General features: G+C 31.5%; 1 protein-coding gene across 3 annotated transcripts in view; it reads right to left on the bottom strand.

The window, feature by feature from the left end:
• LOC125077079 (zinc finger protein ush) overlaps nucleotides 1–27,200 on the bottom strand; it is a 206,860-nt gene that overhangs the window by 48,067 nt on the left and 131,593 nt on the right. Inside the window, exon 1 of one of the 3 annotated variants that reach the window (XM_047688873.1) lies at nucleotides 24,804–24,942. The exons of the other annotated variants lie outside the window; for them this stretch is intronic. The gene's annotated coding sequence lies outside the window, so the exon portion shown is untranslated. Of the gene's footprint in view, nucleotides 1–24,803; nucleotides 24,943–27,200 lie in introns of those variants that run through there. 3 annotated transcript variants of the gene reach the window in all.

The following is a 27,200-nucleotide window of genomic DNA, read 5'->3' as shown; positions in this document are numbered from 1 at the left end:
TGATGTATACATACACATTCGATTTAAATATCTATTTTAAAAACAAACTCTTTTAATTATTGTTTAAACGTATAAAATGTAAATAAATATACTAGTTTTTGTCGTCTTTTTAAAAAAGTGTATTTGCAAAATTTCATTAGCTGAGCGAGATTTGACGCACACATACTTAAACATTTGAAACAAAAGCTAGCAAACAACTTACAAATATTAATTAAAAAAAAAAAAAAACTATATTGTAAAATGATCTAAATTGAATTACTGTAAAAGTCTATGATAATAATACTTATCTGTCAATTTATCGACCGTTCAATGATCTTGCATGCCTTGCTCTATACACTTTTTGTAGACTCTATAAGGCTCATCGATCAAGGGATGTTAGTGAGAAGTTCGGCCACACAATGCCACTACCCGAAGGCAAGTTTGCACGTATTTAGTTAGCTTCGTATCGATACTATCTCGCAGCGTTCAGACCTACGGGCCTGTGGAGGCGTTATACCACCCTTAACCTAATAAATAACCTTTCAAACTATACTAAACGATCTTCAATTGTATATCGAAAGCAATAAAGTTGAAAATTAATTGCGCAAATTGTTGCGATTGTGATTTTTTGAGCGCGCTGTGTGGGTACGATGCAACGTGTGATCTTAAGCCTAATATAGTTCAAGTAAAGTTGATTTTTGAATAAACAATTGAAAAGTGAGTTTCATTCGGACAGATAACATTGTTTTACAATTGAGATGTAAGCGTAGATTCTTGGAGCAGCCATAATAAGCATTTCATGACTCCGGTCCATCGACGATCTAAGTCCGGTTTTAGTTTAACATTCACTGGCTGGGTGGTGTAGGCGTTTTAGTGAGGAAGTATTATTTAATCTTAAAACGTATTTTAAATAAAATTTTACTCGTTAAAAACATTGAAAACACAGAGAAAAGCGGTTTCAAACAACAGATACGTTTAAAAGAACGTAGAACTCGAGTGAAAAATGCATAAATCACATTCTCGGTGTGATAGAGGCGTGATATGACACTGGGCGGGCGTGATAGTGGCTAGCGTGATAGCTGGGCGGGCGTGATACCGGCGCTGCAGCGACGGGACCTTATCGCGCGCGAACACTCGCCTATCGCCCCGCGCCGAATCTCCCGGGCGCTTCGACTCGATAAGCGTCTTTACATCACCGACTTGGAGCAACGTGTTGCAAACTCGCTGTAGTCTGGGGACTTCAATTTTGTATTTCAGATGGATGTTCGTAAAAGATACGGGGATGTTTTGATTAAAATCTATTTAACGAATATCTTAACTAAGGTGGTGTTTGAGTATAAAATGAATAATCATTCAGTTTATAAATGGGGGTTTTTTAAATAATGAATATCTTGCATATTAATAAAAAAGTAATATATTTTTATCAAGTTAGCGACCGAACTTTCATTAGCTAAAGACTAGAAAATACCCACAGAAATTATGATATTATTTTAAAAAGGCTCCTAATCCTTGCGCCAGGCTAGAACACGTGAACCTTGACGGAAAGTTGCTGTTTGAATCCCTAGCAATCATCGCTGATTTTTGACATTTTCATGTGTTTAATTTATGTTTATATTTAAACTGAATCTATTGCAGGAAATTGTGGCTCGGTGTAAGTTATGTGAATCTGCAGCTCACGAGGTGACGTTTGCTCGGCAGACTATTACATTTTTATTTTCCTTTTTTAACAATATATTTAAAAAAAAACATATTACTTACATAAGGATATAATACTCAGACACCTCGACGCGATTTTTAAAGCAGACAGCGTTTTAAATATCAAAAAGCAACAAGATCGAACAGATACGTATACAAAGCGGATTGCAGGGTAAAAAGAGATATTTTAGCAACAACGCTGAAACAAAACTCGGTGCAGAGATAGTACAAAGAAACAATGTGTGGGCGCCGAGCGAGCGATACCGCGCTATGAACGTCGCTTAAGCGGCATACCTACGGAGAGCACGGGCCGCGTGTAAACAGAGCCTTTTACAAATTTTAACGATTACATTGTAAATTTACAATATTTATGACTCACCGTGTTTTACGATAAGTTTTTAAAATGTTATAAATGTGTTAATTCTTCTTTATGTACAATATGAAATGTGTCATATTAAAGTTTTAAATATCTTTATCGAGTCGGATTTAAAGACAAATACTAATATTATAAATACGATAGTGACTGTCTGTTTGTTAGTTTATCGTGACAAAGCGAATGAATCGATCGTAATAAGGTTTGACATGTGTGCTTAGGTATACGAATTAAAGGGCTGACGGGTAAAAGAAACATTATATTTATTAAGTCTCGAAGACAGCTAATCTATACCTCTATATTATACTAATATTATAAATGTGAAAGTAACTCTGTCTGTCTGTCGCTCTTTCACTGCCAAACCAATGGACCGAATTAGATGAAATTTGGTATGAAGCAAACTTGAACTCCAACGAAGGACATTTTTTTGTCTAACACATGACAACCAACTCCCTAAAACGCGAGCCGAACGAAACCGCGGGTGACAACTATTATTTCATAAATTAAAAGTTACATTTTGAATTAGTTATTGGAACTAAGTTGTATTACGCGGCTTACATTAGATACCCATGATCAAATCAAATCAAATCAAATCAAATCAAAGTATACTTTATTCAAGTAGGCTTTTACAAGCACTTTTGAATCGTCATTTAACAAACTTGTGCAAAATGCTCCCTCTAGGTGACCTTTCCCTCTTTATCTCAGCCTATTTCTTTTATATACGGTTCTATATGAAACGTAAACTTATTATTTGTTATTATTTTGGTTCACATAGGATTTTTAATATATAATTCATTGTTATATGTGTGCAAAGGCAACTTCGTCAAGCCGTGTGTCACGTCACGCATCATTTTTACACCCAAACGTTTTCCTGGTACATTTTAAAACGGTGTAAATAAATAATCCACGATAACGACTGGCTATAAATTTCTATTTAAGGTAATATATCAAATGTAAAGGCGAGTTTGAAACACTAAGTGTTTATGAAGCTAATATCGACACTATATTTGTTGAAAGCCCGCAGCCTGGCGCCGGGCTGATACGCGAGTGCCGCGGCGTGATAAGGCACCACTGGCATTACTCTGATAGAACGACTACAAAATGAAACGAGATGCGTGGATGGGTAAAATCTAGATATAAAAATATCAAAAACAATATATTATTCGTATTAAGTATGTTTGAAACGTCATGACACAATATAAAATTTAATTTAAAACAAACAAAGATTTGTGATTCTGATTCTACTTCAAAATAATCGCTTATAGTTAGTCGCTTTAAATAGGAAAAAAAAAAATTGATAATTAATTTTAAAAAATCATCGATATTATTCGGCAAATGGTTATTTATGATCGATTTTGTGTTTACATTTTATCTCGTATCTCTTAGTGGATTAGGAAACCTTAGTGAAGAGACTATGTGACCGTTTTCACCAACCCGCATTTGATCAGTGTAGCAGGATGAGCTCCAAAGCATTAGCATTAGCAGCCTGTAAATTTTCCCACTGCTGGGCTAAAGGCCTCCTCTCCCTTTGAGGAGAAGGTTTGGAGCATATTCCACCACGCTGCTCCAATGCGGGTTGGCGGAATACACATGTGGCAGAATTTCGTTGAAATTAGACACATGCAGGTTTCCTCACGATGTTTTCCTTCACCGCTGAGCACGAGATGAATTATAAACACAAATTAAGCACATGAAAATTCAGTGGTGCCTGCCTGGGTTTGAACCCGAAATCATCGGTTAAGATGCACGTGTTCTAACCACTGGGCCATCTCGGCTCCAAAACTTCCCCTTAAAAGAGATCTACGCCCAATTTACATTTTCTCATAATTATAATGATTACTGAAAGGATGAAGAAGGAAGAAAACTGTTAAAGCGACAGATTTAACTTCCGATTAATTTAAAGTTTTATGTTTCGTAATTTCAAGTTTAAAACTAACAGTAGCGACACAAATTTGTGAACCCCACGAACTATAAAATATCAAAATAAAAATTGCCAAATCTTGCAAAATTATAAATTATCTTGACACTGTCAAGGCCTCTTAAAAGACGATAAACAGCTATTTATTAATTCTTCTCGTCTTTACTTCTTCGCTAACCCCATGCAATTTCTCATTGCACTTACCATCAAACCCACAAACATACAAATTTTTAATTATTAATATTTTACGATATTTCTAAGCACAATCTTTACGAGTTATGCACGATACAGTTCGAAAGTGGATATTAAATCGTTTTATTAGTCTTCTAACGCGTATCGGTCTAAAATATAAGCTCAGCAGGGAATTGAGGAACGTTGGTGAACGAACCCAATTGTCCGTGGTATTTGATTGGTGTGGTATCTCATGATAAACTTAGAGAACTAAAGATATCAAAATATATAAAATTAATTGCCCGTTCCTTTTATAATCAATAATAGCTATAAATAAGTAATTAATATATTTTTTTTTATATAAACAAGGTTCTAGTAATACTTTCATAATCTATACTAACAGATATTATAAATAAAGTAATTTTTGTTCGTTCGTATGTACTAGCTAATCTCGGGAACTAATGATCTGATTTTAAAAGAAATCAGTAGTAGAAAAATACATTAATCCTGACATTTTCCTTTTTAATAAATTGCAACCGTGCAAAACCAGCGCGGTTCGTTAGTTATTGTACAAATTGAGTTTCATGTTATTAGTATTACTGATATGAAGGGAGAGAAACTTAAATCCAATGATTGACAGCAATTGGGCAATTACTTACCATGCTTAGTCATTTCATAACATGGTTTAGGCTTTGACTACGGTTTTGTATTTTTTTAAAGTCAAGATTATTATTATTAAATATCGTAAAGTAAAGACAGCGCCAGGAAATAACCCGTCAGTTTAACAGTTTATAATCCTAGGTCGTATAAAGTTCTCTATCGCCTATAACTCAAGGCAAGCTAGCTTGCGGTGTGAAATATACGATAGGTGGGGTCCCCTTATCAGGAGCGCGCACGCTTCTATCTCCCGCCGTGATAACGCTCTGTTGACTAACCCCTCGCCTTCTCTGTTTGGCCACTGTGTACGTTTTAAACTCTGACCTCTTTAAGATGCAATGTTACGATGAAATTGAATACGCTGTCATTATCAAACGAGTATACATATATTTAAAAAAATGTGATTGATTTTTTAATTTTGTAGTGATATTGTTTTTGGACAGAGTTGTGATTGTGGGATATTCATATATTATAATTATATACAACTAGTTTCTAGCATTTGTAAGTCAAGAAGTAAGTTAATTGGAATAGAATCAAAAAGTAGGAAAAAGGTCAAAGAGTCTACTCTCAACCCCCTTCCCTCCAAATAACTTATTTTTCTATACCACTAAATTAATCACCTGTAATAATTCAATATTCAGAAAAAAATACCCATTCCTCCCATAATAAAAAGCGCATGATCTTAAAATATTATAATATACGATTATTTATTTATTTATTTATTTATTGTTTCATTTGGCAATCCAACAGTGTTACAATATCTTATAAAATTTAACAATATAATGTAAAAATTATGACCAAAAAAGGATTACACTATTATAACATGAATTCGAAAAGCAGTTACAATATGAAAATTTTATACTAGTTATTTATAGAGTTAAACAAATTGTGAAAGGTACTGTTCATAAACTGTATGTTTGTGAAATTGTGTGTGTGTGTGTATGTTTGTGAAATTGTGTGTGTGTGTGTGTGTGTATGTGTGTGTCATTATTGAGTAAGCTTACCTAACATTTGCTTTTTATTGCTTTTTTAAACGCTCCTTTAGGTAAATTAAATACATCTATGTCAGCATAAAATTTATTGTATGTTTTAACCGAACGATTTAAAACTGAGTTTTGTGCATAGTTCGTATTAACTTTAGGGGTGTCAAATAGATCTGTATGTCTTTGTCGAAGAAGCAAGTGATTTAAGAGTTCACAGCAATCGATATGTCCGTTCCAAATGGCATGCAAGAGCATAACATCAACATCAGTATTGACGACGCCTGACTTCTAGATTTTCTATGTGGTAGAATTTGGATGCATCTGTGTATGAGTTAAAATGTCTATGATCTTTAAAACTTAATTAGTAACTAATTTAATTAAATTAGGGAGTAACCTAGTGTGTAGTGAGTTTGACTAACATGAATATCTGGGATTCCGTAAAATAGAATGTCAAGATCTCAACTAATATTCGTTAAAGTATTTTTCATGTGAAGCACCAAGTTTTCCCAGCACCTGTGTTAGTTTGGTGTAATGGGACGTGGTATCATTGCACTCGGGTGCACTTCACGTCGCTAACAGCCGCTTTGTCGCTTGATGCGTCTTTGATCGACTTCCTGATGCAATTAATACTACGTGGTGTGCTATTTTCACTTGAGCTAAGTTTGACTTTACATTTAAAACTTTACATTATTGTGAAATGAATAATGGTATAAACAACATTTCGAATAGTTTTATTGTTCGAATATTCGTACTTAAATATTTTATTAAGTGATTCGTATAGCAAAAATGTCAGTAGATATTCTTTTTTTCCAATGAAATACTTAATCAACTAAGCACAATTAAATTTACATGCCCTGATATAACGGGACAAATAAAAACACTACGTATGTTCTTGTTAAATAAATCATCTCGGCTACACGCCGCGCTCGCAACGTGACACAGTGCGCTGTGACGTCATGACGTGTCATTGTGAATGTCGCGCGCGGTCACAATCACGCCGGTGCATCGATGACCACCCCGCGCGAATCGTGATCGCTGACACGGTATTCTCGCATTTTTTTTTCAATTACAGAATAAAACTTAAGCTCTTAGAGATAAGTGTGATTTCTCTTTAAAATGGCTGTCTCGTGCACATCCTTCCTTGAGTTTATGTTTCGTCTAAAAACTATTTTAGTGGAGTGAGTTCTTCTTAATTATGTTTATTAACTCATTTAATATGTACTCAGCTCATGTTTCGAAATGTAATGTTATGTATATTTCTAATTATAATTATATATATATATAAATAGAATCTGTAATATACGACGTTGACTTAGTATTAATCTACTTTTACAAACGGCATATTTGTTGGCGTAAAGTCTTATTATTAAATCTTACGTTAGATATTATTTTTATTATATAGCATAGAATGACAGACAGATATATGTGGATATATGATCGTCATATTTGTATATATATACAGATATAAGGAGATTTTGCGTCAGTCACGTTGTGATTATTGAACGTATCGGTAGAAGACGATGGCCAATCAACGAGATGAATAATAGTCCGTCAATGTTTATAGGCCATTCCTTTTTTGAATTCTGTTCATTCTTTTTTAATTCAACGCCCAACGAAGCGGACTTGTAATCGCTAGTTTCAAATCAATTTATATGATTTATTCCAGTATAAAAATCTTCGATTACAAAACCTACTTACAAATTCAGTCAAAACGTACGATATAATAATAATACTTATACTTAATAGTCAAAAATAACTAAATATCAATAGTCCTCCTAAATTAAGTTAGTCATAAATATTTGAATACTACCGCACGAAATTATTACAATTCTATCCATAGCACAAAAACTGTCACCTTCACGGCGGGTACTTGAAAAAAGTATGTATGACCTTACCCGATACTTAAAATATCCCCGTAGCAAATTTCATCTAAATCGGTTCAACGTAAAGATCTCACAGACAAGAGTTACTTTCGCATCTATAATATTAGTATAGACTATTTAATTTCAATACAAATATTGGCGTCATTTCATCGTATGATAAAAAAACAGTCCCAAGCTATACAAAAACGACATACAACATATTAAATACGACTCGATCCCAGTAATTTATCGAATAACCGAAAATAAGTAAACTCGGAACGGGACAAGAGTGATGAATGTCTCGTGATATAAATACATGACAATTATGATACGAGACGAGTTAAATAAATTACTATGCCTTTTGAATCGCGACAAAATCTCGCTGTGTGCGACGACGCGACGATCTCGCGATATCATATGATGTATGAGTTATCTTTGATAGCTTCTCTTCGCGACAGGGTGGCCATGATTGTAGAGTTCTGTTTTAACCGACTTCGACTAAGGGCAGAGCTCGTAACGATAAGTAAGAGCCTGTAGATGTACTGCTACGAAGTTAAGGTCTCATCTTCCTTTAAGGAGGAGGAGAAGCTTATGGTAAAACGCTGCCCCAAAGCAGGTTGCTGTATACAAGTGAGGCATGCAGGTTTTCTCACGCTGATTAATAACACTATTCTAAAAATTCCATTATTTTATACAACAACAAACATGTTCTAGTTTAAAATAATGGATATTTAGAGCTAATATGGTTCAGTAGCTTAAATAACCTTAGCCGAAGATTGCAAGTTCAAATACGGATAATACAGTAATAATATTATTGAGTTTTCGTTTGCTTAATTTGTGTTTATATTTGATTTCTTACTCGGTGGTGAAGTAAAGCATCGCAAGGATACCTTCATTTCTCGGATGACATTCGGTCAGGTGTGTTCACCAACCCACATTGGAGATGTATGTTGGAATAAGTTGAATATCTTCTCTTTGAGAGGTGAGGAGGCCATTGACCAACACATTTATAGACTACTATAATTTTAATAAACGTACAATTCAGTATACGTGCTTAGAGTATTTCGTCAAAAAATAAATACACCAAAATCTTACACTCAAAATAAATGTTCACTCACATTATCTGGACATTCTGCTTTCAGCGCAACCAAAGAAGTTTTACTTCAAAACAATACATCAGATTCATTAAAAGCACAGAAAACAATAATTGTATTCACATTTGTAATTATAATTAAAGAACATCTCTTAAGTATCTATGGTTTGATATCAATATCATTTTATTACCAAATTATTAATTCTAATAACATTTGCTATGATATATCTTGACGCAGATATTCCTAAAATAATCTCGTGAATTTAACATTGAAATTTTCAATCGCCTTTTTTGTCTTCCTGGAAGTGTTATTTGACGTTAGAATGTTATTTGAGTGACGGTTTCATGGACGATGAACTATAAAAGTAAGATTATTGGACTATTAAATCCTTTAGTTTTTAGTTTGATAACGTGTAGTAATACAGTTTTTAATATACAAATTTTTGATAGTCAAAATTGCTGTACATAGTTGGTACGATTTTACTTCATGACGGTCGCAAGCTCCTAACAGTGACATCAAAATGAATACAGTCTTGAAAACAAACCGTAAATCAAATGACAAATTTCTATGGTCCTAAATCATATTGAATTTGTTTGTGCTACAAGCGAATTGCAATTTAAAATAAAAGCAATATCGAGTATATTTAAACGACTATACAACATATACGACATATATATATGTATAATGATTTTATTTCATATAACCTTTAGAGCTAAACGAGTTCTACACGCTGACAAAAATATTCCCCTCCTGTCATCCAAGAAGAAGAATAAAATAAAAAAAATGCCAAATATCTGTCCCTTCATAACCCGAAGAGCTGGTGTGGATCTATTCACGATCGGTCAGGAATTCTTCGGGCCATCACTTCGGACGACTTTAAAAGGTTTTTTCGGACATAACTGGCCACCCTATCAAAAATTCAACAATGACGCGGGAGCTGCTCGGTAATATTTTAAAATCGATGTTTTTATGAATCGATAATTTGTTCGGCCCGTTTTGGTGCGACGTTTCGCGAGCCAATCGATTCTTATCTCGATGTCACAACGCTTTGTTTCGATTCGGACCCAACATCGTCCATGTTTCTGTTGAAATGTGTTTCTTGCTAACGTACGAATGATTTTATCTCGCACACCGTTGCAAATTTAGTTATGCAGTTTTTTAAATTTAAATTATTCGATTTGTAGTCTTACGCGTTCGGAATATGGTGGTATGTTGCTAAACGTGTTTTTGTGCGGCTTAGGATGTTGTTCTTTATACGTTGGGACTTCTCGCACACATGCCGGCCTGTCTGCCTTCAGGTGTGTTCGACGGCTAATATTTGATACTTTCTTGCCCCTCGGAGAAGAATTCGAGATAGCGGAGACATCATTACCCGCGGTGTAGGTCATCCGAGTAATAATATTGTCTTTTGCTATTACTAATATTTTAAATGCGAGTATCTGTACGTTAGAATGGATCTCGTACACCCAAATAGATGCTCAGATTTGTGATCGAGATAGATAACATTACGTATATATGTTATATGCGATTTATGTACATATGTTGCAGATATCTAGCAGGTCCATCATTATTTGTCCACGTGTTATATATATATATATATATATATATATATATAACAAAGAACTTGATTGTACGGCTTCATGCAAGCCCGTCTGGGCAGGTACCACTCATCAGATTTTCTATCGCCAAACAGCAATGGATACTTAGTATCGTCATGTTCTGTTTTGAAGAGTGTGCCAGAGTAACTATAGGACATAACATCTTCCCAAGGCAAGTGACGCATTGGCGATGTAAGGAATGGTTAATATATTTCTTACAGCGCCAATGTTTATGGATAGTTGTTACAATGTTACCATCAAGTGGTTAAGTCGCTCGTCCGCCTACATAATTATACCAAATAAAAAAAAGAAAGTTAGCTGATTTTTTGTATATAACTTCATGAGTTTTCGGCATACCGTCACTGCATTAAAATGAGGTCTGCTCGAAACATGTCAAGAATTCATCGAACAGTGAATAAAACTGAATCCTGATTAATAATAATAATTTAATAAAAGTATAATATTGTCTTATTTAAAAGCGTCGAATGTAACGTTAGACGAATGTAAAAATATACACAAAAAATGTCGTATAACAAACTAATAATAAAAATTGCAATCAATTTATCAAAATCTACAAATTAGATATACGAGATTAGCCAGAAAAACCTTTTTCAAAGATACTCTGATCAGTCGAGAGATACTTATCGGAATAAGATTAAGACGACAAAAAATAACGTTTGACATTTTAATTATATTACACGTCTTAGCATCCTTAAATGTTATTTAATAAATTAATTCTATTTTATACTAGTTTTAACCGACTTCGCTTCCATAAGTTTACATTGAGAAAGAGTTTGGACACATACATAACAGTTAAAAAATAGAGATTTTGTATGGGACGCTCGGTTGAAACGAAATTTCTTTCGTGTATTAAATAACAGAAACAATGAAACACATATTATATACTAAAGATTTAACATAAATTTAGACTAGTTTGTTAACGCAAGTCCACCGCAGATCATAATAATTCATTCAAGTATCCACGCCAAGCTGAAGATAGAACATAATTTATCGATGACTAATATCGCATAGCCCCGATATTTTAACGGTACAATATCGCATGCGATACGTGACGTGGGTGTATGTTAATAAATCCCGTATCGTAACATCTCGAGATAGTGTATCAATAGATTCGCGTTATTTATACGTCGCTAGATATCAACCAGACGCAATAAATAAAAACTGTGATTCTTATCGCGGCCAAAATTGGATGAGGCTGACTTGAGAGATACTTGTCGCCCGCGGGTATGTCTGTATCAGCGAGACGATAGTCGTAAACATACTTCGATTCGTTTATTGTTAATCATTTTCGACTGAATGAAATGCATATTGTTTAACGTCATGGTGTAAGCTAAACGAGGGTTGTTTTGATTTTTATTTCTTTTACTGGTTTTCGGATTTCTTCAATATAAATGTACAATTATATTTATGGCGCTTTATTTAAGACGGTTCTGTCATATATCGCCTCGTACCTAATGATTACAATAACATCTATACTGATATTATAAATGCGAAAGTTACTCTGTTCATCTGTCTGTTGCTCTTTCGTGGTCAAACCACCGAATAGAATTTGATAAAATTTGTTATGAAGCCAGCTAGAACTCCAAGAAGTCCTTTCTTCATGAAGCTGCGAGCGACAACAAGTAATAGATATATGTATATTGTATATACATACATACATTAACAGGTTGTAATTTTCCCACTGCTTGGCTAGTGCTTCCTCTCCCTTTTGAGGAAAAGGTTTGGAGCATATCTCACTGTGCTGTTCTAATGCGGGTCCGTGGATACACATGTGGCAGAATTTCGTTGAATTTAAATTAAATAATTTATCACGTAAAGATTTTTTCAATTCAATTTTGAATAAAAATAAATCTTTAATTTTTGGTAAATTAATATTAGATTTTACACGAGAAAAAAATATCGTAATTTCTCAAATGTCCGGCTAAATTTACTGGTCTGTGCTGTGGTGCTTGCATTTAAAAGCAAACCTACTCGTTGGTCGTAGTAGCGTGATGTTATCATAGTCAATAACATTCTTAATATATTCTACTATTTAACGTAAGAAGATTTTTCCAAATCGATATGGTACACCCTGAGAGTAGTGTGGAACAAACACACATTTCAACTTTCTGATACAAAGGACAGATCATGTTCTTAATTATAATATTTAGTGAAATGAAACTGTGCCAACATTCACATACTATTATGTTTTATTTATTTTATAAAAACGTTTCCTTTAATTAAGTAATAATTAAATTGATATTTACGATGAAATAAAATTATTTAATTTTTTTAATGTATATTTAAATTGTTCGGCAACACGCACGCGCGATCCGGTTTCCCTTGTTGCTACTTAAACACGGAAAACTTTAAATTACGAATACAATAAGTCTCGTGTCGTATTCGCCACTTCTTTTAAATTTTATTTACCGTCACCACCGGTTATTGGTCACATTTACTCGTAGATACGAATGGTACCTATGCAATGGTAGATATCAGACTTTGTGCCTACAATTTTTAATGTGTTTTATTCTTGGATTTACGCTGTGTACCCTTGACATTCATCTATTGTTATAATAATAAAATTACAATATCCATACGTGTAAATAATAGTTTTAAGCATTCTATTTTTTTATATTATATAAACAGCAGTAGACTATTCGTTTTTTAAAAACCACATATTTTTAGAAAAGAGTTTGGACATGGTTTAGAGAAATAAAAAATATATAGAAAAATACAAGGTTAATTAAAGCGCCACCTATCGGTTAGCATAGCTATGGACAAATATAGTATGCGTTGTATGGATAGCTGTGCTATTTTTTCATGTATATTAAAGAATGTTATCTGTGATAGCATTCGTTGGACCGGAAATTATAATTTATCATCGGATATTGTATATTTATCATCGATGGATCATAGCCGGTGCGTACCGGTCGAATGGTCTCCCCAGTTAACTATTATATAAAAAATAAAATTGTAAAATAGTTATTACATTAGTATATGTTATTACATTATAATATATATACGGAAAGGAGCGACATCAATTGATTAATATTTTTCGTTTGTATATTTTAAACATTAATACAAACTTGGCTGTATATATTTTTACCTTGCTTTCGTTAGTGAAGTAAATCATCAATGTATTAATAATCTCAGCAAATATTCGTAGGTAACAAAAAATAATAATTAATCGCATAAAAAAGGTCACACGAAACCGACACGTAAACTAACGTTTAACAACGAAGATGAATGCCGTCCGATATATCATTTGCGACGTCGAGGTGTGCGAACTTCAACGATAAACTTTTTAAAGACTCAAGTTGGTACAGTTGGTTATATCGCGTTGAAAAATTGTGTACCAAGGGTCGGCTGCCCTGAGGCTGCGAGATAAAGCGACGGGCGAAAAAATCGCGACCGTATTTGTTAAAGTTGACTAGATATTTGTCACGGCGTGATGCGACAACTTCGGTAATTGCTCTCTCGGTTGATTTTTGGCAAGTTAATATTGTTTGCGATAAGCGAATATTGAAATATGTTACCAGTGCGTATTTGTTTCCATTTTACCGTGTGCTTTTATTTTACATTGTTGGCTTTTTGATCTATCATAGCTGGGAAGTTTTCAACGCTGATTTGTTAATCCGTATCAAATATCTTGAGCTGTATACATAACATAGTGCCACATTAATAATACATGTCGTAATAACCCTTAAATGTCTCACTGTAGAGCGAAATTACCTCTTCGTTTATTAAGGCGATGGTACTACAGGTTGTTCGTTAAAATAACCGAGAATACGATTTTAAGCTATTATAATATACATGTAATACTTTTTTATTTCAATATTATTTGCCGTTCTTTAAAAGTAGATTGATATAATATGAAAATTGTATAAAACTATTTACTTTGTATTATATGTATATTCTAAATATTTTCAGTTGAATAAATGAACATTTTTTTAAAATTATCTGTAACAATTTTTTGTATTATGAACGTAAAAGTTAAATCATATCTAGGTTAGAGGTGTCCCTAATCTACACGGGCGTATGTCTTGCGGCGAGATGAGTTTATTAAACTTTTTTACTCTCGTGAGTCCGTAACAGTGGTAGGATAAATTGTCGAGCGATAAGTCACTGCTAAACGAGGTTAATACATTAACTAGAGTTTAAGCGGAGTTTCTACGCGGTGGCTCCGGGCTGATATCAGTTTAAAGTTTCTCTGTCAAAACTTTTTGTATTTCGAATCTTTTTTAATCTTACCTTTGAATAATTGATATTGATGTATGCATATTTAGCCAATTTTGTTTTTATAAAACAAATGATTGAATAATTTTAAAATAAATCAATGTTAAACTTTCATTTTTAAAAATAAAATTTATTTTCGATTACCACTTAAATAATATAATATACAATAAAATTACTTGCATATTTTGATAATTGTATTTTATTAACTCGTGACTTACTTAGATTAATACCAATTAGGCGATAATATTATGACACAAACTTGTAACAAATTTTCTATATCATAAATATTTAATTTTAAATAAACGCTTAATTATAATAAAGAAGGATTTTTAATTAACGTTTTGTAGTCTGTCTGACTTTTGACGTGCTTACTTATTTTTACGTAAAACAAAACTCCTTTAGTAAAATATACTTCATATGTCAAATATATCTTCTGAAAGTCTTAGAGTTTTTAACATATTTACTAAACTCCCCCCAACAATAAGCTCACTCCTAATGCGTTCATAATAATTCATCGTATTTGACATCGATTGCTCTAATGGCGTAACACATTACTTACATTTTCGCGCTTAGATAACTTTGATGTATGTTCACTTACCTGGAAAGAAATGAATTTTATTAGAACATGAAAAATGTATGTAGAATGTATTTTTACACATTCATAAGTCAAAAGTTTCACAAGCGTGTGCCCGTGACTATTTCTGATATCATTACTTCATATTACATTATTTATAATGTTCGTTACACTGTTCCGGACTCAACTGTGCGTAGGTCCTATAACATTGAGCCCAAAAAGAAGGACTGACAAAGAAGTTACATATTATATTTATAATATTAATTAATAAATTCAAAATGAAAATATAACAAAACACACAAGTATCTTAAAGAATCACAAAGTTATATAAATTTACATACGAGTATACAAAATCAAAATCAAATAAAATGTAATTCATTCAAGTAAACTTTACAATAAAACATTTTTTAATTTTTATTTGTATATATGTAGTTAATATAAATAAGTTCTTAATGTTAATAAATCTTAAGTACATAAAATATATAATATAATATTCTAATTACATATAATAACTTATAATATGAATATTTAGCACTAGCAACACTGCGCTATTCTTTTACTAATGGAACGTCAATTGGGTTCACATTACGTAATTTATCATTAATTTGTAATTAGAGTAAGTTTAATTATTAATTAAATGAAAAAAATAATAATATTCACATTTCGGAAGATTTCGCGATAATACTACTCCGTAAAAAAAAATTTAAGTCACGTGTCACTGGTACGGTTTAATAAAAAACAGGAAAACAGTTGTTTAATGACGATACTTGTGTTAATAGACACACGCGTCTCCTCTTCAAACATCCTGCTTCAGAGACCACCCTCCCGAGTCCCGCTAAAACGACAATACAGATTAAAAAATAATTTTATACTTTATCTATATCATAGACACAGTTTCCTATAATTTATACAATAGTCTTTTACTTTGGAAAAGTAACTGTAATGAAAGCCATAATATAATTATATATTTTTAATAGATAATAAATCACTAAGACAACATTTTTAAGACTTTGTATTGTATAGTATGGTTTTATTTAATTATTTGTTGTTACCTGCGTCTTCGCTCATGTTTTAGGGGTTGATCGTCAGTAGTATATACATATGTATATAATTGTATTTAACTAACATGACTGTATTTTTAGATGTTGAAAAAGAGTAACTACTGAGTTTCTTGCCGGTTCTTCTCGTTTTATATTCCGAACCGGTGGTAGCTTCACTTAATATAGTTTGTTAAATGACGATTCAAAAGTGCTTGTAAAAGCCTACTTGAATAAAGTATATTTTGATTTGATTTGATTTGGTATTATACATAAAAGAGTTACCTATGTCTATGGTTGGAGTTTAAGCGTGCTTCAACAACAGCCAGAAATAGTTACATTCACATACATTATATCAGTATAGATTAGTATAGACGTCTAAGTTACATTTACAATAATTTATCGGGGCGACTTATGTAGTAGATTTTAGATAACTACCTACTACGTACAATTCGATTAAAAATATCATTATAATATATTCATTACAATGATGAACATTCTCAAAGCTATAGACAGTAAAACAAAAGAAAGCGGTGACGTAATATACTATTAGATTCGAAAATTAGATGCCCGTGGAATTGCTACAAATACGATACGAATATACCGAAACAATTCATTATCATTTATCGATTTCCACTAAATCAAGTCGGCCGCTTTAATAACGATTAAAACGAACGAGAGTAGATTAATCGGATAAGTGAAATATTCTAAAATAAACCATCGACTAAATATCGATTTTTTATATCGATTGCGATTGAATTATTTGGATGGGCTCGTAATGGCGGCAAGACAAAATGGCTGTCATGAATTGGTTAAGAAATGTCTATGTCTACTGCATTCTTGTGATTTTAAATCTGATTAAATGATTCTATTGTATTTTTTTGTTATGCTTACTTTATTGTTATTTAATCTATAATTAATTAGATATTTAGTGAATGTTATGATTCAGTATTCGTTACGTATAATGTACATATTATTATTTCGTTACTATAATAAAACAGAAATATGGCCGCTGCTTTAATATATCTATTTATGGGGATAATGGGGAACTTTGCACCAAAAAATAAATCGATTTCCCTGTGAGGTTTTTGCCGCGGAGAACAAGATACATTGAAAATTCAAAATTTAGTTTTAGATTATTTATATATATACATCTAGTATATATGTATATAGAACGTCGCACTACAAAAACAAACGAGAAAACGACTTTATCATTTTGTCATCGTGTGAGTGACAGCTACGCTTGACATTCGCCAAATGTCATACTAATTTACTAGTGTGCGTGTAGGGGCTAACTGTTGGATACTATTTTGACCTAGACGTATGAATTATCAAAGACTCTCTGCGTGAGTGAGTGATGCTTTCTCTTCGTGATCTACCTATATGGAGTGGTGGATAAATACGGATAAAGATAGGTACATATAAATTCTCTCTTCAAAATCATAGACTAACCATTTTCAAATTTAATACATCTTTAGTATGCTTATATAGAAAAAGGCATATTCTATACATAAAAATTTTCTTTATACTTAAAAGTAACTAATTAAATATAAAATACAAGTGCAGGGAAAACCGGAAACACTGATATTGGCACAGACATGAATTTATTCGTCACGTGTTATCGTCTTTTCGTGATTATAAGAACTGAAACTTTATATACGTATGGTATGTAATAATTTATATATATATAAATACACTTTTATAGTCATTTTGTTTTGTTGTATTTTTCCGGTGGACACGTGAATTCACAGGGTCCTGTCAATTGATAAAAAAAAACCAAATGACTTAAGTTTATTGTACAAATAATTATTACTAATATTATTATAATATTTATAAGACTGGTCAAACTATTTCATGCCAAATTTTATCCTACGTGTATCAAGGTATATAATACAGGGTTGTTTTGTGGTGGTATGATGAATTACTTAAGTCCTTCCAATGTGTTTATAGTATCACTTGCAACAATATAAGTTTAGCTTAGCCTAGGTCGAACTAGATTATCCTTGGTTAAACTAGCATATACATAGGAAACAGTATTTATATGAGAAAATTATTTGTGTAAGAAACGTTTTATTTGAAATAGTTATATACATAAATATATATAAGGTAGTGACCTGTTTTAATCTTGTTTAATATAAAGTGTTTAAAGTCACGGTATTACATATAGTAAATAAAATTTATAATGAAATTCGTAATCGACAAAGATCAATTAGGTAATGTTATACACAGTGAATCGTGTAACATTATTCGTTATCAGTTTAAATTCAATAAAACAAGAAATCAGATCGTTATCAGCGACATCCAATATGTTACAATATCGATAAAGTTAACACAACATGTAAATTGGATATTAAATGTCGGGAGGCGCTAAAAGATTTCACGGCACGAAGCCACGCCTCATTAGAAATCAGTCAGGTCCGATTACGGCTCCCAAATAGGGGTTCCGTATGATATTTAATAATAATAACTTAGTAACAAATAAAATATATGTGTTGTTTTGTATTATATACTGATGCGGTTTGGGATTATTATTTTTTATGCTTTAATACACTTTCATTAACTTCCCCGGGTAAAAATAAGTAGTTATTGGATATCACTTTTGTACCGATGTTAAAACATTTTAGGTTACTAAATTTAATGTTATACATGTATTATCTGAATTGATTTTTAATCTGTGCAATAATATATATAAAATGTACTAGTTTGTTTGTTTATAAGAAATTAAATAAACTAACTTCATCATTTGCAGTTAAATTCCCCAAGTTTGTTATGCATTGAGGTTGTTTAAAAAGGAACTTATATTTTTAACATTGATTATTCTGATAAACCTACTTATTTTTACGGTTCCGTAATCAAATAACCCTTCACCGTTACGATCTCTACGTTACGATACTCTTTAATCGTTTACTTTGATCTCAGATTCACACTTTAATAAATTAAGATGATTTCCGAGATGATATGCATCCATATCATATAATACCGTCCGTTATTTTATTTAAATGTGTCGTAGTCGAAATATTTACCGGAAAACAGGTCGGTGATATTATCTAGACTGACTTGATATTAAAATTAAAACGATTTTTATTTTATAAAAAGAACGATTTTTTAATACGTCACCTACGTATTAAATGTATATTCGACCGTTATGTATTGGAATTGAAAAGAGGTCTTATATATAAAGTATCGAGTGTTTTTTTTTTAATTAGTCATAAATAAAAAGTTTCGAACTACTGTATATTTTATCGATGGCAATTTTTTTTAATGACACAAATTACGTCTCAAATCAAACACAATCTTAATTAAAGCTGATGTTAATTGATATTTTGGATAATATAACAAGTTTAATGATACTTTTTATATCATTACCTAAATGTTAATTTGCTTTAAAACAGACTTAAATTATATAATTAATTTGAAATAACATATTATCGCGACTTGTTAATTACATTTTTATTACAAATTCTCTATCAGTAGATAGCGAGTAAATTGTAGAGAACATTGATAAATAATAGATGTTATATTTGACATTGTGATAAAATCCACGATGTATAATACAGATAAAAATTGCCACAGATTATTAAATGACTTTAAACTTTATCTAAAAGACATAAAAACTATTTTAAGCTACATAAATTTTTCGTTAGAAGTCAATGTTTTTTTCGTTTGTAACATTCCTAACAGAATTTAAGATTGTGGTTATATGATATGCTTTTAGCAAATAATAAAATTTATTTAACAACTTCGTTTATATTAAATATATTTAAATATATATTATATTAACGTAATATTGTCATTAATATTATATCTGTCAGCGTCTTCATTTGTATATATTAGTTAAAATTTATTTGATTGTGATTGGGAAATCTTTGACACATTCTTTTTTTTTATGGCGATGGGCAGATGACAGTCTCACGATAATTGAGCTATTGTAGCTACTACACTAACAAGAAAATTTATACTATAAGAAATATTAATTCTTCATCATGTAACCCACATTGGTTAACTACCAACCTTGAGAATTAAGATGTCCTTTGTGCTTGTTACAGTGTTACCATTTAAACCGAAACACAGTACTAGTATTGCTACTTGGAGGTACAATATTAGATGCATTCTAAATTCAAATTAATTATTTGAATTTAGAATTTATAATGACAAAGGGATATACATACAGTAAATACATACAGTACCTAAGTACGTGTACTGATCACTTAAAATAAGGTAGAAAAAAGATTTGGAGTTTCTAAATTCAAACGAATTTTAGCGCCAAATTTGCTTGTGCCATAGGAATACTAACTGACATTCAACTTTTGTATTACTAACAAAATGAGTCGATTGTACTTGAAATAAAAATATTATTATTATATTATATATAGTATTTAAAAAGAGAATACTGACTTATAATTAATTATAAATAACTCCGACTGACTAAAAAAAAAAGAAGGATTTATGTTCGATATATTTAACCTAACTATTCTAATGGTTCGGTTACCTTGGCTACCATACGATTAACATCTAAACAATTTAAAAACTATTAAGAAATCCCTATTAATATTATAAATTGGAAAGTGTGTTAATTGGTTTGTCCTTCTTTCTCACGGCAACGATGTAACGGACGATGAATACGCTATTTCTTGCATATAGATAAGTTTTTATCCCGGAAAATTGCTCGGACTATCCACCAACCACGGGTTAAAGCTAATTGTACATAATAGCAAATATCAGCTCATGACATGTTATAGAATTAATTTAATTTAGTATACAGTTTTTACATTTGTTTCTTGGAATAAGTCTATTTTGTAATTTAAGCCGTGAAGTGTGCGACGAATTGAGATTTATCTGATCGAAGGCCAAAGAAAATCAGTGTTTTAGTTTGGTCAAACTTAAATTGTTTAAACACATTCATTCTCAAGGCGCGCCAACACTCCTAAAGGCGGACGGGCAAAGGGGCCACCTGATAGTAAGTGGCCACCACAGCCTATAGACCTGGGCGCCGTATGAAATTTTAAAGAGTTTTTACATCTCCAATGCCACCAACCTTGGGAACTAAGTTGTTATGTCCCTTGTTCATTCACTTTTCAAACCGGCTAACAACAATATAAAGTATTTTTGCTTGGCGGTAGAATATAGGATGAGTGGGTGGTACCATCCCAGACAGGCTTGCTTAAAGCTCTATTACCAAGTAGGTACTTATCACAATACAATGACCATATCCACACGAAGGTTCCTTTATAATTCAGCAACAGAGGTACATAGGATGTTCACTGGACTATTGTGATTGCATACTTTGGCCTCAGAAATAATTACTGACTCTTTAAGTGAGATGGTTAATAAGCAAGAGTGTACGTAAATATAAATGCTGATCTTTTCTCAATATTATAAATGCGAAAGTAACTCTGTCTGTCTGTTACGCTTGCACGAATATAATTCAAATAATTCAATCGATTATGAAGAAATTTGGTATCAAGCAAGCTTGAATTCCAAGGCGGAACATAGGCTTTATAATTCATCCATTCAAGGGAGTTAAGTTAAAGTTGAATTTATATAACAATTCAATACTTTATGCAAATTCTTATAATTTGATATTGAAAATGTGCAAATGAGATATGTAAGCCGTATACGGCCTTAAAACTAGTGTTACAAAACATATGTATATGTCATGTAAACATAACACATAAATGTATTGATTTACATATATTTCTACTAATGTAATTCACGTATCTATTGAAATTTGTATAAACATCGAATAAACCGAATTTCTTACCAGTTATTATCAACATACCGGATCGCTGATAGGTTTATCTTTGTAATAAAGTTTATTTTTATTTGATTTGATTACAAAGTTAAGCAAGTCAACAGCCAATCGTGTAACGTATATCTCCGAGCCTTTACATCTCGAACTGTAAAGATTGTAAATGTTTTTTTATTATTACCAGTTTGAACCGGTTTTCATGAGTTAGGGTCTTACGTTGGTCTAGTTGCTATAAGACTACTGATACTAGGTTCAGATCCCGGGTAGGACTAAGAAGTTTTTGAGCGTTTTGATCATCATTAAATTCTCAATATCAACCTGGAACTTGGAACATGGACAATGTGGTTCTGCACTTCTCCGATCACCTGGGTTGCCATGGTGTTACTCAGGATTATACATAGATACGTGGATATTAAAAGTAGTGGAGATATTATTCGTTGATTTCAATAGAGGATAAATATCAATTCAATAGAATTTCTATATTCAATAGAAATCTATGTAACCGATGCAATAGAGTAAATACCGAGCAACTTGCCTGTTTTGTTCAGTTGCAACTTTAAATGTAATTTAACCTTAAAAAATGTCGATTTTACTTCTGAAGTATATTTTGATTTGTTTGTTTAAAACAGCTAAACACTAATTGTGCACTGATGTATACCCTGCTTATTTAACTTGGAATTATTTAAACACGAAAGTGACGTCTGTTAAGACTAAGATTTTTTTTTCAAAATATTTGTATTCGGTGAATGTTGTCAAGTATAATAAATAAAAATGGAAATAGCTTCGAATGTAAACCGATACATATTGTGTGTGTGTGTGTGTTATGTTGGTACAATAATGGAAGCATAATAGTTATAGCATCGTTACGATCGAAAACCGACCGTGGCGGCGATAAGAAACGATAAGGCCTTATCAGCGCCAGCGAAAATCGGAAAATGCACAAGCGAATGATTTATGGAAATGAAAAAGATTATAAATGTTTATCGCTGAGAAAATTGTTAGACAATCCATTGTACTGAGTAACACTGGAACTATATTTCAAAATGTTACAGGGTTCGAGTCATTGTTAAAAAATGTATTATATGGATGAGACAATAGACTATTTTTAATACTAAATTAAATAGGACAAAAATCTTCCTATCCATGTAAAGTTCATCCCCTTTCATGCCAAACAAACTTGTGACGTTCATCTCTCCTATATAAATAGTGTTTTATATGACGGTACTTGGTGCGGTTTGGCTACGGTAGTGTTTTATTGAATCACTAGTGGTCTTAAGCAGATATTTTCGGTATTCAACCATTACAAGTATAGGTTAGTCAGTGTAATTATGACAATAGATAAAAAGTAAAGTAACAGCCTGTACCCGGAGATGTTAGCTGGGATAAGGGCCCTTAGAAGCGAAGGCATGGAGCTTAATCCACCACTCTTCTTCAATGTGGTATGGTTCGAAATGGTGCTCAAGTTTGGGCTCGCAATCTTTGGATCACAATCAAGTGTATATGTATCTACCTCTGGACCATTTCGGCTCTCACAATGTACATAATATCTTAGATTAATTGGTTAAAGGCGCTTTGTCGATATAAATATTGATCTAGATATAATTATAACTAATGATTTGTTTTTCTATAAATTCAAAAGTCTATAGCCTAAGGTCGTGAATTAACTGGGTTCATCCCATTTGTTTATTTATTAATAATATTTTATTATTTTTAATAAAATTTAAATATTTTTGTGACCTTTTAATTACAACGCAGACGCGTTTATGATTCTAAGATCGTATCTGGATACAATTTATTAATAGCGTCCGTTAACCTACCCATACATTTTAATTTACGTTTTATACTACTAAATATAAATGTCATGGTTAACGTTACAAATTAAGAAGTGTAATAAATAACGAAGCTATAAAAATACGAAGACATGTTATAAACAGATAAATAATGAAACATCTATCTGTCAAATGAACGCTATTTTTTATGCAAAGACTTTAATTTTTTTTTAATATTTATTTTAAATATTTTATATCTTAGTTTTGAGAAATTGTGACGCAGGTGTTTATTTAAAAATGAAGATTAAGATGGAAGAGAAATATGTAAATATCTTAATGTTGGAACACTTAACTGTACTTGAATTATTACAGTCATATAACTTAAGCTATAACTTATATTATATATATTTTAATTTTTTATACAATATTTAAAAAAAGAATATTTCTCTCTGTTAGATTCCAAAATCAATACGTACAAGACGTGATATATTTATTTTTATTGCATTATACATAAATTCAATGATTACAGCCAATACGTCTGAAATTAATACAAAATAATAAAATGTGGTTCTTAATAAAATAATAAACACGATACGTACAGACACGTAGAAATTATTTTAATTAGTTAATAAACGTAGCTAAGAATGTTGTCCCGGTAATTAAAATAACTTAGTCAAAAAATTCTCTATATATAGTACATTTTCTAGAAAATTCCTTGTCATTTATTTTTTACTCTTAACTTCCTCAAACTAATAACTAATATGGAAACTTTCTTGGAATTTTAGTCGTAAAATCAAACTAATAAAATAGTCGAACACGAATTATATCAAAATTTATTTTAATTGATAACAAGCTAGTAACGATGCTCGTGTATTATAAACGCGATAACCTAAGAAAATATCTGTTGTATTTCTAATGATAATGGATATTGTTATGAATATTTAAAGATAAAAATATTCGACCACAACCAAAAATAAGAATGGATAAAAATATTAATTTCTCAGAAAACATTAAAACAATTTTTGTATTTCATTTATTTTTTAATGTTATCAATTTTGAAAATGGAAACACTAAATTGCGCCTAAGAATTATAAGTTATATTTACCTATTTATAATAAATCCACGATACGTAAATTCGAGTCGAAAATCGATTCATTTTCAAATTAAGAACACATTCACAAAAATCGAACACAACTTCACATAAAAACACAAAGTTTTTAATTTAAATACACAAATGATTTAATTTTAAATAATAACACTAAAAACTTCACATATCACGGTATCCATGCGTCCAGTCAGTGTTAACATAACACTGATAATAGTGTAGATGGTGTAATCAGGCGTTTTTTTTTACGATTCCTTATCAATCGACACGCCGGATTACAAGCGATAACAATCAGTACATACATACGACAAATTGTTGTAATACAGTTATTTATTTTTATCTGAACACCGTTTCTGATTTTTCAGAAGTTATAAGTTGATAATAAAATCGTCTTTGATAAGTTTTCGATGTAACATTACTTGAATAACTGTTATTTTAATTCATAGTTATTCTTTAAGAAAAAAAAAAAACATTTTTATTTTTAAATACTGTCATTATTATTCAAGAGAATGAAATGAACGAATGAATGAATTGCAAAATAGAGATTAAATATATTACTTATAATAAGATGGTTGACTGAGTATTGGCAGCACATAGATTTGCGAATAGATCTTTTTATAGCTAGAGATAGATAAAAACCTAAACATTTATAATTTTTATTATAGCAGACAATATCTTCTTACTTTTTTTAAATCTTTATTTGTTCTCTATTTCATATTATTCTTTGTTTGTTAGATAATCCAAGGGGAAACAAAGGTTCGCTCAGGGTACGTCTAGCCAGGCGGACTGATGACGAAAACAAGGTGACTGGAACCGAATTAAAAACGTAAAAGTAGTTTTGGTGGACTTTAGATCATATGTCCAGTAGTGTACTGCGATTGGATGAATACACAGACAGATCACTTTTCCAAATTCTTATAACGTAATCAAACAAGTATGTGTGTATGTAGGTAACTAATATAATGCATATTAAGGCAATAACGGGCGGCCAATAAAAAGTTTTTTACTTTTTATCGGTAGGCCAAATTATTTATACATATGAAAATAAAGATCTTAATATTTTTTGTGCTTTGTATAGGTATATATATGAATTTTAATACGTGTGTGTTCATTTATGAATTGCGTTGGATTCATACATACTCTGTCGTATAGTTTTTAAATCAGTTCGTCTATATTATATTTAAATAATATAAACATTATTGATATGAGCGAGATTAGAGCAACGCTAGCAGTCAATGGCGCGAAATTTATCTGTGCGGACAAAAGAATTTTCGACGATTAAACAAACATAATGTCGACGTCCCGCGCGATCCCGCGGACAGGTGACGTGACGATACAGGGAGAAATATCTAGACCGTATTTACTACAACACAATGTTATTACTTGTTTTTACTAAGCGTCCACAGGAACATGCTACAGTTTTTTGCCTTAATGTACTTCTTGATGTACTTTTCGTTTATGTTATATAGATAAAATAAAATATACATACTTTTTTTTTTTTTTAATTTACTGCTTAAGAAGCTTTTATACTAGTGTTTGTTTGCGTTCCAAAATTAGTATCTTGTGATTTATTAAAATTTAAATCACTACTTCGTATTTTTTTTTAATTTAATTAAAAAAAAAACATTTTTAACAAAATAGATTTTTTGGGTCACGTGTATCATTCTAATTGGAATTAACAAAACGAATTAACTTACGATATCATATTATCTCATGATTCACAATATTGTTAATAGCATTAATATGACATCATTTTACGAATGCGATATTTGATTAGTTTGTTCGTGTATCATCTTTATCGTATACATAAAACAAAAAATATATATATTTTTGAATGCTATATATTTTCAAATTATATAATTTTAACCCACTTCACTCGAGGTAAATTATACTTTAGGAAGTACTATTTTTTTTAATAATTCACAACAATAAGTTTTTTGAAAATTTACTATTGGTCAGTTCGCTTGAGTAACGTATATAATATCTTGTCAGATTATCGTTACACACACATAAACAAAATACACTATTCAAAGAATGGAATAAGAATTTAAAAATAGAACACTTTTTTATTCAATTAAATTCAAATGCAGATAACAAAACGCGAATTGCAAAATCCATAGAGCAATGTAGAACGCAAATAGACGCTTCACTCCAACATAAATCTCGAAAACGAATAATGTCAGTTTTTCCTGCATAAACGTCGAGTGAAGTTCAAATAGCGGTGCTATCACGCGTCGCAGTCGAAAACTTTTAACTACGCAGGGCATAGAACGAGAACGGCTTAGCCGATGACGAGTGAGCGACAGTCAGGTGATTCATACGTATATATCTCGGAGCCTGCTGGCTCATGATACGTCACTCATACTCGAATATGTTTTCTTGCTGAGAAATATCGCG

The sequence above is a fragment of the Vanessa atalanta genome, chromosome 3 (genome assembly GCF_905147765.1).
Source record: "Vanessa atalanta chromosome 3, ilVanAtal1.2, whole genome shotgun sequence".
NCBI lineage: Eukaryota > Metazoa > Arthropoda > Insecta > Lepidoptera > Nymphalidae > Vanessa > Vanessa atalanta.
Note: the sequence above shows the minus strand (reverse complement) of the source record. Positions and strands in the feature narration are given on the sequence as shown.